This window comes from Rhinolophus sinicus, chromosome 8 (assembly GCF_057876585.1).
Source record: "Rhinolophus sinicus isolate RSI-liver-muscle chromosome 8, RSI-T2T, whole genome shotgun sequence".
NCBI classification, from domain to species: Eukaryota; Metazoa; Chordata; class Mammalia; order Chiroptera; family Rhinolophidae; genus Rhinolophus; species Rhinolophus sinicus.
Genome location: NC_142508.1, coordinates 71,789,860 through 71,810,223, shown reverse-complemented (window position 1 = coordinate 71,810,223; position 20,364 = coordinate 71,789,860). Strand labels below are relative to the sequence as shown.

At 40.6% G+C, this 20,364-nt stretch overlaps 1 protein-coding gene across 4 annotated transcripts in view; it reads right to left on the bottom strand.

Moving 5' to 3' along the window:
- The window catches only part of CNOT1 (CCR4-NOT transcription complex subunit 1), a 77,346-nt gene extending 57,555 nt beyond the window's left edge, over positions 1 to 19,791 (bottom strand). For all 4 annotated transcript variants that reach the window (XM_019754931.3, XM_019754957.3, XM_019754948.3 and 1 more), the window contains exon 1: positions 19,655 to 19,791. The gene's annotated coding sequence lies outside the window, so the exon portion shown is untranslated. The remainder of the gene's footprint in view (positions 1 to 19,654) is intronic.
- Between the last annotated feature and the right edge of the window lie 573 nt (positions 19,792 to 20,364).

The window sequence follows — 20,364 nt, the reverse complement described above, 5'->3', positions numbered from 1 at the left end:
CAAGTTTGAGGATCATCATACTGAGGATATATACACAGAGGATTTACCAGGCTGTTAACAACAGTATTAACTGGTACAGCCTTTTCTGAAACTCAAATTGGCAATATTGTAAAAAGTGTTTACTGCACTACCCTTGAACCTATAAATTCCACTACTGATTATATCCCTCCAGATACACTGTCTCAAGAATGCAAAGAAAACAGATTTTCACGGAAGTATTGTTTACCATAGCAAAAAGTAAAATTGTAAAAAACTATTTAAATAAACTATGATATATCTGAACAAGGCAGTTGTTTAAAAGAATAAAGTAAAACTGTTCGGGAAAAATGCTCATTAAGGAAAAAGTATAGACGGTTTTGATGAACTTAAATAAGATACCTCTGAGTTCACCTTCTACAGCTTTTAAAGTTGTTTTCCCATAAGTATTCTTATCTTTTATTTTCCACCTTTCTTTTTTAAACAAACATTTATAAAGAAAGTGGGAGAAAACCCACAGGAATAGTACAAGGGTGGGTTTAAGATAAGATAGATTTGAAACTCTGGTAAAATATCAAACAACCAAGAGGAAAAATGAATGTAGCAACACATATATAAACCACTGGTTGTTTCAGGAATTTCCACATCCAAGCTCAACTAAGCAGCTTATATACTTGTTTCCAGGAGAAAAAAAAAAAGCCCAAGAAACCACAACAACCTCCTAAGCTCAAACCAAGAACTCAAGCAAGTCACTGGCTAAGAAGCCTTCAGATGTGACAGCATCACTAAAATTGTACGGCTAACAAAGTCAAAACAGAACACCTTTATTTAAATCTAAATTCCCAGTTTTAGTGCCAAATATAATTCACAGAATTTTGAATTTCTGCAAATTATGTTCAGCTAAAACTCTATTACTCAAAGCATGCTGTTTACATAAGTAGTTATTTTATAGATTACACACATCTAATGCTTATTACACATAATTATATACAAAAAGGCAATAGAATTCATGACAGGTAGTTTGGAAGACAGAAAAAGTTTCTCCTCTCTCAGAATTTATATAAAAAATGCTGATGACAAAAAGAAACAGACTTAACTTCAGCATGAAATAGATGCTATGACAGCCTATTTTAATTATTATTTTATCTATGGTGCAGCACAAATTCAGCAAGACAAATGCTGAATAAATTATCTTCCAAAAAACAATTCCTCAAATACAAGTGAGATCTTCACGCTTCAACTATATCATCTCTTTTGATAAGAACCCCATGGCAAGAACTACAACCATTCCCCATTAACATCTAAAGACTACTAAGGGGCCGGCCCGTGGCTCAGGGTGGCTCAGGCGGTTGGAGCTCCTAGCTCCTAAATGCCAAAGGCTGCCAGTTGGATTCCCACATGGGCCAGTGGGCTCTCATCCACAAGGTTGCCGGTTAGACTCCTCAACTCCCACAAGGGATAGTGGGCTCCGCCCCCCGCAACTAAGCTTGAACACGACCCGTTGAGCTGAGCTGCCGCTGAGCTGGACTCTCAACCATAAGGTTGCCGGTTCAACTCCTGCGGGAGATAGTGGGCTGCACCCCCTGCAACTAACAATGGCAACTGGACCTGGAGCTGAGCTGCACCCTCCACAACTACGATTGAAAGGACAGCAACTTGACTTAGAAAAAAGCCTGGAAGTACACACTGTTCCTCAATAAAGTCCTAGTCCCCTTCACCAATAAAATTTTAAAAATAAATAAAAATAAAGACTACTAAGGATTCTAAGGATAAAAATACTAGTGTGATACAAGTTTCAACAAGCCAATCTTCATTATCCCGACAAGTGAATGCATTAAACTAATAACCAATCCTGAGCCCTCACCTTATTAGATTAGTGGGGTGACAACATAATTTATTAAACCAAACTAGGACACTTATGGAAGTAAAGGGAGGGAGGCCGGTTTGCTCAGTGGTTAGAGCGCGGTGCTCATAACACCACGTTCGCCAGTTCAATTCCCACATGAACCAGTGAGCTGCACCCTTCAGAACTAGATTAAAAACAACTTGACATGGAGCTGATAGGTCCTGGAAAAACACAGTTCCCCAATATCCCTCCCCCCAAAAAATGTAAAGGGGATACCATTAACAATGTGCAGCAAGTGCTCGCTTCGGCAGCATATATACTACACAATGTACACCAAGATAACAGGTGTAAACCAGGACGTGATCATCCTAACCACCAGAAGCCTTTGACTCTCTGGGCAGCCATCACTCTCTGGGCGGCCGGTTAGCTCAGGTGGTTAGAGCGAGGTGCTTTTAACAAGACTGCTAGTTCGATTCCCACATGGGCCACTGTGAGCTGCGTCCTCCACAACTAGATTATAAAAACTACTTGACTTGGAGCTGATAGGTCCTAGAAACACTTAAATAAAAAATTTTTTAAAAACACCCATCATTCTCTCCAATACACACTTTTGTTACTTTATTTCTCAAATACCATTTCACTGGTCTCTCCTTCTCAGTCTCCTTTATTGGCCCTTCCTGTTTCGACTTCACAGTACTGGCACCCTTGGACTTCTCTATATTCATTTTCTTAGTGACCTACTTCAGTCAAAGTTCTATCTCTAGCCCAAACTTCTCTCATGGTGTCTGTATTTGTGTTTCCAGGTTTCCCCGAAATAAGACCTAGCCGGATCATCAGCTCTAATGTCTTTTGGAGCAAAACTTAATAAGATCTGGTATTATATTATATTATATTATATTATATTATATTATATTATATTATGCCGATCTTACATTATAGTAAAATGAGACTGGGTATTATATTATATTAGACCAAGTCTTATATTAACTTTTGCTCCAAAAGACGCATTAGAGCTGATGGTCCGGCTAGGTCTTATTTTCAGGGAAACACAGTATCTAATTTCCTACTTGACATCTCAAACACAGCATGTTCAAAAATGAGTTCCTGATCTTCCTCCTCAATGATGTTCCACCCATACAAAGCCTTCCCCATCTCAGCTGATGCCAACTCTATCCTTAAAGTTATTAGGCCAAAGTCTTGGGAGTCTTCCCACTCCCCATAATCAATCTGCCCAGAAACCCTTCCTGCTATACCTGTAAAATATACCCATTTCTCACACCACCTCTACAGCTGTAATAACCAAGGACCATCCCCTCTCATTTGGATTACTATGTTAGCTTAACTAGTCTCCTGTTTCCACCCTTACTCTCTAGTCTATTCTCACTCAATACAACAGCCAGAGAAAAACACTTTTCAAACATAAAAAACTCAGATAGGTCATCCTGTGCTCAAAACCCTTCACTGCCTCAGAATGGAAACCTGAGCCCTTGTAATGGCCTATGAACAAACACATCTTTATGGAACCCAGCCACCGGCAGGTACTCTTCTGGCTTCCTCTTCTTTCTCGCCCTGGCTCAGTTCTATGTAGCCACAACGGCCTCCTCCTCGCGTCTTCTCCAGCACTCTCTCATCTTCAAGCCTCTACATCAGCTGATCTCTGTGCCTGGAATGCTTTTCCCTCCATATACCAACATGGCTAACTACCTCACTTCTTCAAGTCTTTACATATATGTCACCTTCTCAGTGAGGATCACTCTGACCTCAAAATTGCAACCCCCACCCCAACCCTCTTTTTTCTATATCACATCACATTTCTATACCACATCAAAACCAGCAGTCTTATTAACATGTACAGTCAACTAATATTTGAGGGAGTTAAGAACATCCAATGGGGAAAGCATAGTTTCTTCAACAAATGCTGCTGGGATAACAACATGCAGAAAAATAAACAGGACCCCGTCTTACACCATTCACAAAAATGAACCTGAAATTGATCAAAGACTTAAACATAAGACCTGATACCGTAGAACTTCTAGAAGAAAACACAGGGAAGCTCCTGGACATTGGCTGTGGCAGTAACTTTTTGGATATGACACCAAAAGCACAAACAACAAAAAAAGGCATCCAAATAGCCAACGCGTACACGAAAAGGTGTTAAACATTATTAATCATGAGGGAGGTGCAAATCAAAATCAGGATGCAGTATCACCTCACACCTGTAAGGATGACCATCAACAAGAAGAGATAAGTGTTGGCCAAGTATGTGGAGAAAAGGCTGTGTACTGCTGGTGGGAACTGCGGTTCAATTCCCGCTGGGATGGTGGGCTGCAACCATGCAACTAAAATTGAAAACCATGACTGGACTTGGAGCTGAGCTGCGCCCTGGAGAGAAACACAGTTCCCCAATGTTACCCAATAAAAATTTTATACATCTGTATTATAAACATTAAACTTGCTAAGAGATTAGATTTACTGTTTCCACCACTAGAAGAAATGATAATTTGTATTGGGTGTTAACTAGCTACAATGGCAATCATGTTGCAATATAAATGTATCAAATCAGAAAGTTGTACACCTTAAACTTACACAATATTGTATGTCAATTGTATCTCAATTTAAAAAATGTTCTAGAAACAATGGTATCTCAAAAGCAATGAGCCCCATCTAACTCCTGGATCTTGGTTTCTAAACACATGTACTAAAAAGAACCGGTTTCTAAATACTAAAAAGAACCAACGTTCCTTGTAGAAATGACTAATTCCAAGAGTTTCGAACAAGTACAAAGGTGAGTGTGGGTTATCCTGTGACAAAAAAGAAATGAAACACTCAAAAATCTCAGTGGGATATGTCAGAAAGACACAAAACCTATGATTCTTACTAATAATCAGTAAATTTGAGGATCAAAAAGGGACTTACATGACCAATAATTTTACAATATGACTGAAATGCAATGTCATTTCAAAATGCTTTAGGAAGGAGCACAAGTACAAATAATCTGCTTATTTTATTATTGCCAATTTTAAAAATTATATACTCTTAATTAATCACAAACATCATTTTTAAATGCGTGCTGGCGATCAAGTTTATTATTTGCAGCCACAAATTTATTTCTACACATTCTCACGTGTAGATGGGGAAAAAAATCCAGCCAAACATTCTGACTTAAAGAAGACAGGACCTGTTATTTACTCTGCAATTTCAGTAAAATACTATGGTAAAAGTCCTTTCAAATCACAGCATTAAAAAAATGACCATGAGCCGGCCCGGTGGCTCAGGCAGTTAGAGCTCCATGCTCCTAACTCCAAAGGCTGCCGGTTCGATTCCCATATGGGCCAGTGGGCTCTCAACCACAAGGTTGCCAGTTCAATTCCTCGAGTCCCGCAAGGGATGGTGGGCAGCGCCCCCTGCAACTAAAATTGAACACGGCACCCTGAGCTAAGCTGCGCTGAGCTCCTGGATGGCTCAATTGGTTGGAGCGCGGTTCAACTCCCGCAAGGGATGGTGGGCTGTGCCCCCTGCAACTAGAAAACGGCAACTGGACCTGGAGCTGAGCTGCGCCCTCCACAACTAAGATTAAAAGGACAACAACTTGACTTGGAAAAAAGTCTTGGAAGTACACTGTTCCCCAATAAAGTCCTGTACCCTTTCCCCAATAAAAAATCTTAAAAAAAAAAAAAATGACTATGACTACAGTAGAGTTAAGAATCCCTGAATCCATGATTACACTTAAAGGGGCAAGGCGCACCTTTTACAGAAAAGTGCCAGCTAGTAAATTTATAAAGTATGAAAGAAAATTAAAATAATTATTTCTTAACCTGTATAAAAATTGATTCAGGGAAGAATCACTAATGCCTAAAAAACCTCAAGTGAAAGGATGCTGGGACATTTGCACAGTATTACCCAACAGATTACTTGTAACTGCAAAGGGGAAAAAAATGTCCCTTTGTATAAAAGATCTGGCAGTCACTACCTTGATCAAAAGATCAAATTTATTACTAATGGTGAGACTACCCAACATTTATGTAGCTGTTGACGTGTTGCAATATGAAGTATCACTTTGGAGTATTCTTGCCAAAAATGGTAACATAAAGCTAACCATACCCCCACACCTATCAATTCATAGGAAACAAGTTTAAACCAATTTATACATGAGAACCTATCAGACAAATCCAGGTGTTGGATCATTCTGCCAGATCAGTAGCCTGGGCTTGCCAACAGGCAGGCAGGAAGAAGAGACAAAAAAGGGGGGTCTGTTCTAGATTACAAAACTAAAATGAAAAAGTATAACGTAAACCTTAATCACATCTTAGTCCAAAAAAAGTTGTAAAAGATATTCTTAAGGCAACTGGGGAAGTTTTAAATTTGACTGGATGTTATAAAAGTATTTAATATTCTTAGGTTTAGACGTAGTGTGGTCATGCAAGGTGGTCTTGATTTGTAGGAGATGCATGCTGAAGCATTTGAGACAAAATGGCTCAGTAAAAATATATAGAGAAAATAAATATGGCAAAATGTTAATTGTTGAATCTAGGAAGAAATTATGTGGCTGTTCATTGTACTGCTCTTTTCACTTTTCTTAATAAAACTGGGGATGGCGGCCATGTATTACTTTTATAATTTAAAGCAGGGATCATAACCACGTGATGGAATTTCTAAAAATTGACTTTGTACTCAACTGTATTTTAACTTTTGTGGGTATATAGTAATTTTTCCAAAGTTTAAGATAAGCACGAGCAATTTTTAAAATAATCCAAACTATAAAGCCATAGGACCAGTAACTGCACATGACACAAGGCTAGATGGTCTTGAACAAGTGATTGAACCTCTCTCTATGCTTCTCCCTCCTCTCCCCCATCTGTAACATTGGGCCTCAGCTTGATCAAAGCTTTTCCCAAAGGGTGTATCTTTAATTGGTAGAAAGTATAACAGAGACAAAGATCTTCTAAGCCCTCGTGGCAGTCTCTTAGGTTGCTCCACAGAGCAGCTCAAACCAGTCAACCCTCCGGTAACATCAGGTGAATAGAAAAATCCACTACAAGCACAATGGATAAGATGCTCTATCACCTCAACATCTGCTTTAGTAACTGGCTGGAAAGCAAGCAGCTGCCAATCTTGGGGTGGGGGGGGTAGGGAGATGCTGGAGAAGTTTACATACCACATGCCAAGGAGCATAGCCAGGTCAACCAAGATGCGACTGACTGGTCCAGAGTGGTGATATGGACACGGGTGAGTGGTAGGCTCTTGACAGGAGCGACTGAAACCCTTAAATCTCGCCTTGTTTTAGTGGTATCTAAGACAGCAGCAATGCATTACAATGCTACAATGCATACAAATTCTCCAATTAAAGCCTCTTCATTACTGTAAAATTACATAATTATTGTTACTGTTTGGCTGAAAATACATTCATGTATTTTTTAAAGTCCATATTATATTTTTCAATAGAAGATCATTTACTTTTAAATGTTTAAATTTAAAATTTTCAAATGGCTTTAAAAATGTTTTAAATGTGGGTGGCCCAGTGGCTCACATGGTTGGAGTGCCATGCTCTTAACGCCGAGGTCGCCGGTTCCATTCCCACATGGGCCAGCGAGCTGCACCCTCTATAGCTAAGACTGTGAACAACTGTTCGACCTGGAGCTGCAGGGGCTGTGAGCAGCCAGAGGATTGCGGGAGCTGGACTGCGTGAGCTGCCGTGAGCAGCCTACCGAAGGCCAAAGGCTGGTGACCAACTGCCTCAGCAGGGGGAGCGCAAGGCTCGTCATACCAGCATGGGCCAGGGAGCTGTGTCCTACACAACTAGACTGAAAACAACGGCTTGAGTAGGACTTGGGGGGGAAGAAGGGGTATGTTTAAATGTATCACATATTTATGCAAATTAGCTCTTTGATTATGACTCAGTAATTCGGAGATTTAAAACGTATGTAGCCTTTTCAAGCATAAACCCAACATAAACCTAATCACAGAAACAAGTTCAAGTTCATTAAACTTCAAAAATATTTTTAATTCGAAAATTTACTATTATCATTCTTCATTTTATCAGGATTATATAAAATGCCCCAAATGATTCCCTTCCAGTTTACTCCAGTGTGCCATATAAATTTAACTTACTCCAGTGTACTATACAAATACCATGTGCTAAAGGTGGCACCCCTGTTAATTCAAACATTTGAGCCTAACTCTATATACCATGTACACACATTAGGTGCTATGAAAAACACAAAAGTAAACACTCATTTCAAGGGGCCTACTGTTTCCCCAAAAATAAGACCTAGCCAGACAAACAGCTCTCATACGTCTTTTGGAGCAAAAATTAATATTACTTATAGTAAAATAAAACCGGGTCTAATATAATATAATACTGGGTCTTATATTAATTTTTGCTCCAAAAGACATATGAAAGCTGATTGTCCGGCTAGGTCTTATTTTCGGGGAAACAGGGTAATAGAATATAGAATTTACTATAATACTATTTTAAACTAAGACAACTATGAATAAGAATTAAGAGAAGTAGAGAGCAGGCTATATAAAATGCTGATTCCTAAGCAACACCCTACACCAAAGAATCAAATTCTTGGGGAAAGAGAATAGGACGGGGTATTCTGAACACACTCTGCAGGTGATTCTTACGCATTTTAATGTTTGAGAACCACTGACCTAATAGCTCTGGGAAATAAATGTTTCCAAGTACACCAAACCTTGATGCAATCATTTAAAAAAGGAGTTTGAAAGAATGGAAATTCTCTAGTGGGGGGAAAAGAAAGTTACAAAACAGCATTTTGTGTATGTTATGTCCTTATATGCATAGTGTCTTGAATACAAACAATAACTATCTGAAAAGTTAGAATTAAGAAGTTGAGTAGCAAATTGAACTTTCCCCTCACTGAAACAGAAAAATACTTTCAAAAACAATTTATTAAATCAATAAAGTTTTGCAGATTCCAAGATTCTCTACACAGAATCCCCAATCATCTCACTCACTATACAGAAAATTATCATAACACAGAAGGCCTGAGACTGCTATCCTGGAAAGGCTTCTCATGTTGGTGTCAGAACTTAGATTTCTGGAGAATTCCCACTTCCAGAATTAGTAAGAGTAGCTCACTGTGCCTAAACTGTACCCCCCACCCCCCAAAAAAATATGTGGTTTATGTTTAACACCTGCTTTCACTCTGGGAACCTAAAATTTTTATGTGGTAAGTAGGCAGAAGGTTCTAATAACAACTTTAGGTACTGAGTTTCTACTGAGCTTCCCTGATGGACATTTCACACGAATGTGTTGTCACAATTCTTTGCTGGAGGAATAGTGTCCTGTGTGATTCCACTGGAAGAGGCACTAGTTTCCTCTGGACTTTTCCCCTTGCTGATTTTGCCCTGTATTCTCTTGCTGTAATAAATCATAAGCCCTAAATACAACAACATGCTGTGCCCTGTGAGTCCTCCGAGTGAATTACTGAATCTGGGGGTGGTAATCTTGGGGATCCCCAACACACTAAACCTGCTAGTGGCCAAGATGAAACGTCTTCTGGAGGTAACTGAGACCCAATTTGTGGATGTCTTCTTTAGTGTGTGCAGAATCCATTTCAGAACCTTGGATTTTATCATAAGACAACCCTGGAAACAATCTGGATTGGTGTAGGTATGTCTTAGGGAATGAGGGAGCGGGCAGAGACTGGCTAGATGCTCACCAAACAGATTTGTTTCCTCTTCTGGGTAATAGCTAAACTACATTTCTCAGCCTCTCTTGCACAGGTGTGGCCAGGAGACTAAGTTCTAGCCAATGAAATGTAAGCCAAAATGATCCCAGCCACTTCCAGACCTGGTCCATAAAACCTCCTATTCACTCATGAACCTCGATTCTTTCACCCCTGCCAGCTAAATGGGAACTTCCAAGGCCTAGAGGGTGGCGCTGAAGGTGGAAAGAAACTGGGTTCCTGAGTTACTGCACAGAAGGCAACCTAATGAACACACTCAGTGAAAGTTATCTGAGGAGGTACCTGAGTATAAATACTCTGTTAAGCCACTGATGTCTTGGGGTTGTCTGTTACACTAGCCTGCTCTGCCTAATAAGAAGACATGATCAGGTGAGAATTTTTAGAAGCTCCTCTTTGCAATGTGAAAAACTGAGAAAGCAAAGAGTAGGTCACAGGGAAATTAAGAATATCAGAGGGAAAGAGAAGTGAATGCATTCAAGAGGGAACTGCAAGGACGCTGAAACTCTGAAGGAAGGGAAGTGAAGGAAAGAGACGTCAAATAAGAACTCACATCTCCAGACAAAGTCCCTCAGTTCCACTTATTCCTACCATAAAACTGAGGGAGAGAAAATTTGAAGGGCAAGAAAAGAGAATGAGGAATTCAATTTGGGACCTATCTGGAGTGAGACACACAGATGCAATCCACTGGGCAGTTGGATTTACAGTTTGGAGCATAGCAAGTTTGGAGTGCAAGTCGATCTGGAAGTCATCAACATATAAATGAGACAGCATGAGAGAACTGCAGAATGAGAATGAGAGGGCCTAGATAGTCCTAAGGAAGCTTAGCATTTAAAGGTGGGTGGAAAAAGAGGAACTCAAAAACCGAAATGAAGAATAGCCAGAGGTAAAAGAATAGAAACCAAGGGAGTCCTCTACTTAGTGGTAGTAAGTAAAACCTAGGAACAGAGAGCATCCCTAACAGAGCCCCAAGGACAAATCTTTGGGAAATATCCATTGTGTAGGCAGCCTCTAAAATAGCCCCAATGATCCCTGCCTAATAGTTACATCCTTATGTAATTCTCTCCCAAGTGTGGGCTGTACCTTAACTGTGGCTTCAAAAGAAGGTAACAAAGTCATTTCCAAGACTAAGTTACAAAAAGACTGAATTCTGTCATGTTTATCTCTCTCTAAGCCTGTGCTGAGAGAAGCAAGCTGCCATGTTATAAGTAACTTTAAGGAGACGGCACGTGTGGCAAGGAATTGATGTCTCCCAACCAATAGCCAGCAAGGATTTGAAGCCTGCTAACAGTTACATGAGTGAGCTTGTAAGATCTTCCCACCCTTCCACTTGAGGTGACTATAGCCTATGGATACCTAAGCTGTGCCTATGAAATAATAAAGAACAAGAACAGTTAAATTGGGTAGTAATTTGTTATGCAGCAATTGATAACTAATACATCCGGGACAGCCGGTTAGCTCAGCCGGTTAGAGCGCGGTGCTGATAACACCAAGGTTGCCGTTTCGATCCCCACGAGCCACTGTGAGCTGCGCCCTCCTTAAAAGAATACATAAATAAAATAAACAGGATAATACATCCATAGTCTATATAGAAATCATGGGGAAGAGATTTGAAAAGATACAGTTGGCAATGAAAAAGAAATTATATCAGAATTAGCACTAGGAGATCATTGATGGCCTTCCAGAAAGGGAAGTTAGTGGTCACTAGGAAGCAGGTCAACATATCTCCATAAAGGGGACAAAGGCAACAGGCAGTAACACCAGGGCCCAGCTCAAGCCCCAGCCCCTGCAAAACCTCCCAAACCACTTCAGATCATCTAACAGCTGACAGGCTGATCTACCTCTCCTCCCGCTGCAGTATGTATGATGCACTATAAATTTAATCCCTGGTCACACTATTGTTTCATATTTATTACCCTTTCCATCAGTTCCTGGAGTTCCATATCTCTTCCTCACCACCATTCCTAACCAATCAACTTCAAGAGAGCCAAAAACTTTCCAGAACCTTGGTAAGCCCAATACTAATGTTCAATTCCTAGGTCCCTAAAATACAAATTAACTAGACGTAATGCAAAAAATGTAGTCAAAGTTTGGGAAATTTCTTCCACCTTAGTCACCCACACATCAGAGATGAAGACCATTTTCAATAATTTCATTTCAGGTTGGTTTGTCTTTAATTGTAATAGCATCACTATTTTATGTATCACTAAGAAAGTTTACTTGACTATTTTTTTCTATGACATGATACATCCCAATTTCAGAGATGTTAACATTTGAAAATTTGTTTTAGAACAAGTGAAATATGGTATTCCTTTTCTTCATGTAGTCTTTCACATATCCCACTGTAAAATTAAATTTTAAGGGGTGGCCGGTTAGCTCAGTTGGTTAGAGCGTGGTGCTGATTACAGATTACACCAAGGTTGCCAGTTCAGTCCCCGCATGGGTTACTGTGAGCTGTGCCCTCCACAACTAGATTGAAACAACTACTTCACTTGGAGCTGATGGATCCTGAAAAAACACCTGTTCCCCAATATTTCCCAATAAAAAGAATTTTTTAATTAAATTTTAAGTTGTGATTTACACCAATAATAATTGGAGCTAAATAAAATAACCCTGACAACAAAACTTAACCTCAAAATAGTATTTACTGGAATAAACTGGAGGGCAATACAATCTCCAAAAGCATTTGAAATGTTAAGTGAGAGAGCCATTAGCATTCAATGAGAATTAGAGATTCAATAAACATATTGCAAGAGGAACAGCACGAACAAAAACACTATCCTGACCAAATGCCAATAGCGCCCTTTTTGAGAAAATGGCTTTTGCATCCACTTTCTATAGGGTAGGCCCCAGATGTATACCTCAAGTTTGGTTTTCCACAAAGTTAACACAAGGCTAAGCACAACTCAAATCTCTTCCCCATGATTTCTATATAGACTATGGATGTATTAATTATCCTGTTTATTTTATTTATGTATTTTTTTAAGGAGGGCGCAGCTCAAAAAACAGTTCATGCATTACTATTCCATGTATTAATCCAGTCAAATATTTGTTGATTCCTTACTATGTGCCAAATATTTGAGGTTCATCAGTGAATAGACATACATACATCCATACATACATTATAGAGGAGAGAAACAGTAATCATAAGAAATTATGAATGGTCCAGCCCAATGGCTCAGGCGGTTAGAGCTCCATGCTCCTAACACTGAAGGCTGCCGGTTCGATTCCCACATGGGCCAGGGGGCTCTCAACCACAAGGGTGCCGGTTCGACTCCTCGACTCCCGCAAGAGATGGGGGCTCTGCCCCCTGCAACTAACAATGGCAACTGGAGCTGAAATGCGCACTCCACAGGAGTTGAAAGGACAAGAACTTGACTTGGAAAAAATCCTGGAAGTACACACTGTTCCCCAATAAAGTCCTCTTCCCCTTCCCCAATAAAAAATCTTAAAAAAAGAAAGAAAAAGAAATTACAAAGCATTTTAGGAGATGTTTACTAAGGAAAAAGAAAAACTGCAAGGTAAAGGTGAATCAAACTGGGGCGGGAGGGGGTGCACTTTAAGTAGGGTGTTCAGAGTGAGCCTTCAAGTAGTATCTGAGCAGACTTGAAGGAGCTGAGGGATGTATAGCCATACACACATCTGAGAAAAAAACATTCCAGGCAGAGGGATCTGTCAGTCAGTACAAATGCTTCCTCAGAGAGTGCATGGCGTGTGTAAGGAAAAGCAAGCAGGCCAAGTGTAACCAAAGAAAACTTGGGGAAAGGGGAGACAGTAAAGAGAATGGGGGGGAACGGACAGAGACTAGGTTCGTTTGAGGTGGTATCGGGCAGGGCTAAATCCTATAGGTGATGAAAGGACTTTGGCTTATACTAACGACAAATGAAGAATCAAGGGATGATTTTGATCGGATAACATGACTTTTAGAATACAAGAATTACTCTAGATGATGAACTAAGAATAACTCTAGGGGAGAGCAAGGGTAGAAACAGGGTAGACAATAGCACATGAAGAGAGAATTATTCACTTAAACCCAAACACAGAAGAACTCTACAAGCTATGCACAAATATTCCAAAACTAGGTAAGTTATCACACCAATGTTTTTGTACTTGCCAAAGTCCTTGAGGGCTTACTGACTGGAGATGACTAAAAATACAAAATGAAATACTTACAAGTAACTTTTACATTTTCCCTTCGGACAGATAACCTCAGCTTCTATAATCTTTGGTGTATTTGTCTGCATATAAGGACAAGGAAAGTAATCTTTAAAAATCCATGTCATGGGCAGCCGGATGGCTCAGTTGGTTAGAACACGAGCTCTGGACAATAGGTTGCCGGTTCGATTTCCACATGGGCCAGTGAACTGCGCCTTCCACAACTAGATTGAAAATAACAGGCTGCCGCTGAGCTGCTGGAGGGGCAGCCAGATGGCTCAGTTGGTTAGAGTGCAAGCTCTTAACAACAAGGTTGTCGGTTCGATTCCTGCATGGGATGGTATGCCGCATCCCCTGCAACTAACACTGAAAACAGCAACTGGCCTTGGAGCTGAGCTGCGCCCTCCACAACTAGACTGAAGGACAATGATTTGACTTGGAGCAGATGGATCCTGGAAAAACATAGTTCCTCAATATTCCCCAATAAAAAAAATTTAACAATTGTTGCCCCAAACTTTAAAGAAAAAAAAATTTTTTTAAAGAGTTGACATGCTTCATAATTATATCACTGTCACTTTAAACAAGCAATTTTAATCAATGCAATGAACCCTTAACACTAACTTTAAAGAACATTTAATAGCCTGTGTGGATACCTTCAGAATTTTACCACACTTGATCCAATCCATACATCAGCACAAAACAGTGTTAGCAAATAAATCCTATTTTTAAAAACTGAAGAAGGGGGCCGGCCTGGTGGCTCAGGCGGTTAGAGCTCCATGCTCCTAACTCCAAAAGCTGCCGGTTCAATTCCCACATGGGCCAGTGGGCTCTCAACCACAAGGTTGCCAGTTCGATTCCTCAAGTCCCGCAAGGGATGGTGGGCTGTGCCCCCTGCAACTAGCAACAGCAACTGGACCTGGAGCTGAGCTGCACCCTCCACAACTAAGACTGAAAGGACAACAACTTGAAGCTGAATGGCACCCTCCACAACTAAGATTGAAAGGACAACAACTTGACTTGGAAAAAAGGCCTAGAAGTACACACTGTTCCCCCAATAAAGTCCTGTACCCCTTCCCCAATTAAAAAAAAAAAAAAAGAAAACTGAAGGGAGCCAGAAAAGCATACTTACGCCAAAATCAGAAAGGAACCAAGTTCTTGATGTGAAATCAACTGAATATTCAGAAGCATCTTCCCAGTAGCATTTGTAAAATTATAAAGTCAAGCACTATATAATATACATAAGACTACTAAAAGATAGTAACAGGGAGTATCCTTCTTGAAGCTACTTTAGAAATATAACTACTTCAAGAGAAAATGTATCAAATATATGGGAGAATTCAATTCATAGTGCTGAAGAATATTTTAAAACTAACTCCCTCCATCCTTTGCACATCTCAACAGAAGTGCAAGTTTATCACACTGAGGTTAAGTAATGACCACTCATTGTAACCATCTTTTTCTCAGACTAGAGTATTACATTTTCACACTGAAGAAATGAAAAACTCAAATCTGTCTTATCCTCCAAAATACTGCTAGGAAAAAACTCTGTATTTGCTTTGGTCACAACTAAGAAAACCTTATCCAAAGAAAGCATTGGGAGTATTTCACAAGATATGTATGTCAAGTCATTATGCTGTAAATCTTAAACTGACACAATGTTGTGTGTCAATTACATCTTAATAGTACTAAGGGGAATAAAGTCACATTCCGAGTGAAGAAAAAATATCCCTAGATAATTCAGAGAATTGCCAACGTGTAAACAGTTTAATTCTGTAGATTTACATAGTCATGATGTTCTAAAAATCTAATCCACTAAATGAAAGTGAGTTTTGAACTACAAAAATCAACCTCCAGAGATTTTAATTGCATGACAAACTTTCTGTCTTTCAAAAAACAAGTGGCTGACTACATAGATTATTCTCACTTTTTGGATGATCAAATTCATTTATCTTTCTTTTCCTTGTATTGAACTCAAGCAATATGAAAGACAGAATGAACATTAGAGCTAGAGTAGAAAAACCTGACCTGACCTGAAATTAAGACGTCAGTCACCTCACTTTCCTGGACTTCTACTAAAGGATACCATAATTCGGGATGACTAGCTTTCAAAGTTTAAGCATTTAAAGATGTCAATAAAATTCTAAGCATACAGCTCCAAGAAAACGTCCGTGCCCCCAAAGAACAAAATTCAGGGCGTACTCTTTTCAAGAATGTCATGGTCTATAAATCTACGTGAGTGTAACTAATGAAGCATTATTCAACTACAATTCAGGGCAATTGTATGTGTGTTTGGGGGAAGGGACAACTCCTTACCCACCATAAAATGAGACAGAAAACTTACTAGGCAATATATGGTACAGCTAAGTGAAACCGGCCAAGAATGTAAGAAATCAATTTTGCTTAAAAACATCAGAGAAAGTATTTATAGACAGTACACTTGAGTTTGAACTAGTGTGATGGATAATGTTTTGGTAGATAAAACGAGGACATTCTAGATAAAAGGGGCAAAGGTATACTCGGGAACCACTATGGTAAAAAATAGTAATATGCTGCCACAGGTAGGGAGGGGTCGACACACAGCTCCAAGCTAAGGTACTTGAAGGACTTTGGGGCAGAGGATGACTATTTTCAAAATGATGACTAAGGTAGCAATTTAGCACTAATGTAAAGAATTAACTATATTCCTGAAATCATTTACAACATACTAGGATATATTCATATTACTTATGTAATAAAGAAATCCAATAAACAAATGATGGGGGAAACATACTAGAGATTAGGTAGGAAGCTACTGCAAAAATGACAAAGGGCCTGAAACAAAGGATTAACTTTTATGATGGGTCTACACAAAGTTTAAAAAGCAACACTGCATTTCAAAACTAGGAGCTATAAATCAAGGCGATAAACTTTCAAACTAATTATGTAAAAAGGAAAATGTTGAGCTCTTATATGAAGCTTAACAGTACAACGGTCTCTTTCAAAATATGCTTTTATTCCACAATCTATGTGGAATAAAAAACCTCTCATTCAACATTTCAAAAATTTCCTTCTAACAACTGTAACAAATTAACCAAGATATTTTATCCTGGGGTTTTATGCTAAGCTTTCCAGCATTAAAAACAGAAACACAGGGCAGCCGATTCGCTCAGTGGTTAGAGCGCAGTGTTCATAACACCAAGGTCAAGGGTTTGATTCCCACCTGGGCCAGTGAGATGCGCTCCCCCCGCCCAAAAAAAAAAACTAGATTGAAAAAACAGCGACTTGACTTGGAGATGATGGGTCCTGGTAAAACACAATGCTCCCCAATTTAAAAAAAAATTTAAAAAGAAAACAGAAACACATTTCTTAAGTCTACACTCCAAAAGCTGCTTTTCCTTCAATCTCAACAGAAGGTTTCAGATTAAGTCTACACCTCTAATTACTGACATCTCAAACAATGCTTTTCAATGAACAATGTTTTATTTGCTTCACTAGAGCCTTACAAAGGTATAAGTGAAAAGTACATTGAAATAAACTATTGTGTATACACAGGACAAAAGGATTTGAGCCCATTTTAATTTTTAAACAGGCATCTTAAAAACTGTGAGCAAACAGAAAAGGGAACTGCAGGATTTTTCTATATACAGTATAAGGTCTTAAAATAAGAATCAGTGGGATGCCATTTTGAAACTCCCAGCAGCAAGTTCAGTTTGGTGAGAGGGCCATTTAAGAAATGCTTGGCTAATATTTTTCAATGACTTGAAAGTTAGTTCTATTCTTTTATAAAAGAATATACCACATTCATAAAATATAGTGTTTCAAAATGACGGGCTACAATACTTGTTAATTCAAGAAGCACAGAAATCTAACAAAAAAAAAATTAGTGTCTTAAAATATATGAGCATTCAATTATAATCATTGTGGACAAATTCCCTTCTGGGGCATTGAGTGCCAAAGATCTGTTACTTTGTAGAATGAAGTAAAGATTCAAGTTCATAAATTTAAGCTGGTTAAAAGGAAAGCTTTTCCTAACTAAACCAGAATCTAACCAAAAACATACTTGGAAAAAGCAACGTGCAAGAATAATGATATTAGCCTTTAAACATGTTTTGATGAGATAGCAAGCATTTCCTCTTCTGTACCCACAGGTTTGTTTTGTTTTGTTTTCAATGCTCTAACCCAAAGTTAGAAGGATATCACAGTACTTAGCCTGACAAGATCCATGTTAAAGAGACAGGATTTAAACCTTCAAGAAATTTAGTGACTAGAAATAGAGTATTTCAGTTGTTCCACCATGCCTGAAAACTTCTGACTTAAAACTTCTAAGATTACAATCTTAGGCAAGAAAGGGAAACACTTTCAGTTTTTAATGGTCAAGTCTTTGTGCCTTGATTTTAAATTTAAGTTTCTACTATAGGACTTGGGACCCACACTTGTTGAAAAGGGACAAACTCTCCAAACAAGTTTTATCAAGAAGCTACCATTTCAGAGCACAACTAGAGGTCTAAAACTTTATGTATCATCAGCTCATTTTCTCCTTAGACAAGGTAACAATATGCAGTCTCCTAAAACATGATTATTTAAACTGTTACTATATATATATATTATTAACAGCTAAAATACTACACTGCCAATCTTTGGAAGGGTAGAAATGTCAACCTGGGCCACAGATCACTAACATTAAAACCAAATATGTCTACAAAAATAAGTTTCTTCTTAACCTGTTTCACCTACTTCCAAACTTTTTACTTGTCCTCCCATTTTTTTCATCCATTCCTGTCAGACTGTGTCATAGGGAAATGTTCGGAATTTTTTTTGCAAAAAATACTCAAATTATATTCACTTAATTATTTCCTCACTGTTAACATAAATCCCTCAAGGCAATCGAATTATAAATAATGGAAGGTGGAGATTAAGTATTGTTACTCAGCTTTCAGAAAGAAAACTGAGTTTAATTAGAGACCCGAGAAATGTGACAGTTAATTGAGTGACTTCAGGGGAAAAGTTTGCTCCTCAAAGTTTAAACACATTTTCAAACACAGATAGCAAGCATTTTCTGTTTTTAACCTAGAAAGCTGACTCCTACTGGGGCTAATTATCTGTGTGAGCCCGGTTAGGTGAATTCTGCAGAGGACGTGGTACTTAAAAAGAACACTGCAGTCTGTGAAATTTCAACATTGTTTGGCCTTCGGCAACCCCTACCAAGACCTGTAGTAAATCTCTCACCAGTATGGAGGCCTCCCAGTGCTCAGCTCACTAGGGGGACACTTCCCATGGGTGAGGAAAACGGCCACTTTAGCACAGACACTGGACCGAGTGGGTGGGGGCCAACTTCGGAGAAAGTGTGCGCCGCGGGCGCGCGAGTGGAACAAAACCTGTGGCAAAAGTAATAAGGAAGTGCTCGCTCCCGCCCGCCCCTCCCACCCGCAGGGACCCGAAACACCCGGGGTTTGACAACGTGCTGGGGGCGGGGGGAGGGGGTCTGGCAGCTCCCAAGTCGACGGGAAAGAACTGGGAGCCTGCAACTACTCCAAACACGGTCCCCTCGCCCCGGGATCTAGGCCTCGGGGGCCAGTGCCCACTGCACCTATCCGAGAGCCCAGAGAGAAAGAGGCAGTTGAGGAGCTCGTGGGGTCTGAGGAGGGTGCAGCCCGCGCGAAGTGAGGCCCTGCCGTCTGTATTACCGCCACCGTCGCCCTCGGAGTCTCCAGGCCCGGGCCGAGGGCCACCGGGTCTCACCCCGCGCTCTGCCCTCTGCTTTGGGGAGCCTTCGCCCTGGCCTCTCCTCTTCGCAGCCCAAACACTCCGCCAGCCATGGGGAGAGAGTCCGACCTCTCTCCTCTCGCCACTTCCCCGTCCCGACCGCCCCTCACTCCGCGGAGCTCCGGTAAACGCTCCCAGTGGCCCCGGGACTACTACCCCCAGTCCTTCCCCCATCAGCACCCGCGTTCCGTAGCTGACACCGCCAGCCGGCCCTAGCCCACCTCACCTCAGGCGGCTCCGGCAGCGCTGGACACAGGAAACTCCTGGGTCCCCGACTCCGGCTCTGCTCGACCCCCTCCTTCGGTTAACTCCGCTTGTTTCTCTACAAAATGGCGCCGGAGGTCGCGCGCTCACGTCGCGGCCTTTCCCGTCCCCGTTCTCATTTCATCATTTGCTGCCCGCCCGGGGAGGGCTGGCCCTAGCACCAGCCAATGATCGTACCCCGCCCGTGGCACCCACCCAATCACCGTTAGGTGCCCGCGGATTTAAACCAATCACACACTATCACTTGCAGAAGTCAAGGAAGAAACCAAGCTCCTGCTAGCAACTACCAATCCGGAGTCCTACTTCGAAGGCTTTGGCCAATTGCCGCTTTCCAGTCCCTAGGGACTGGAGTCAGAGCCCTTGCGCCTGCGCCCGAGCGAAGGCCAATGGGGAGGCGCAGATAACTTCGATTTGGGGCTTCACGGACTTCCCACCTGCCCTGGAGGTCTTTCACCATTGCGGGCCGCGGGACTGGCATTGCCTCTGAGAAACAATAAATAAGGAAGGGGGGCCGTAAACCCTCGCCCCTCTGAGCGGGAACTACTTTGAGTTATACTGGAACAGGCTTCCTTCACTCCTTTCTCTTTCCAATTGTCAAGTCCAGTAGACTGGGGGGGGCTTCCCAATCTTAAACATCCCCCCGACCCTCGCGTCCCTTTGGCGGGGAACGCC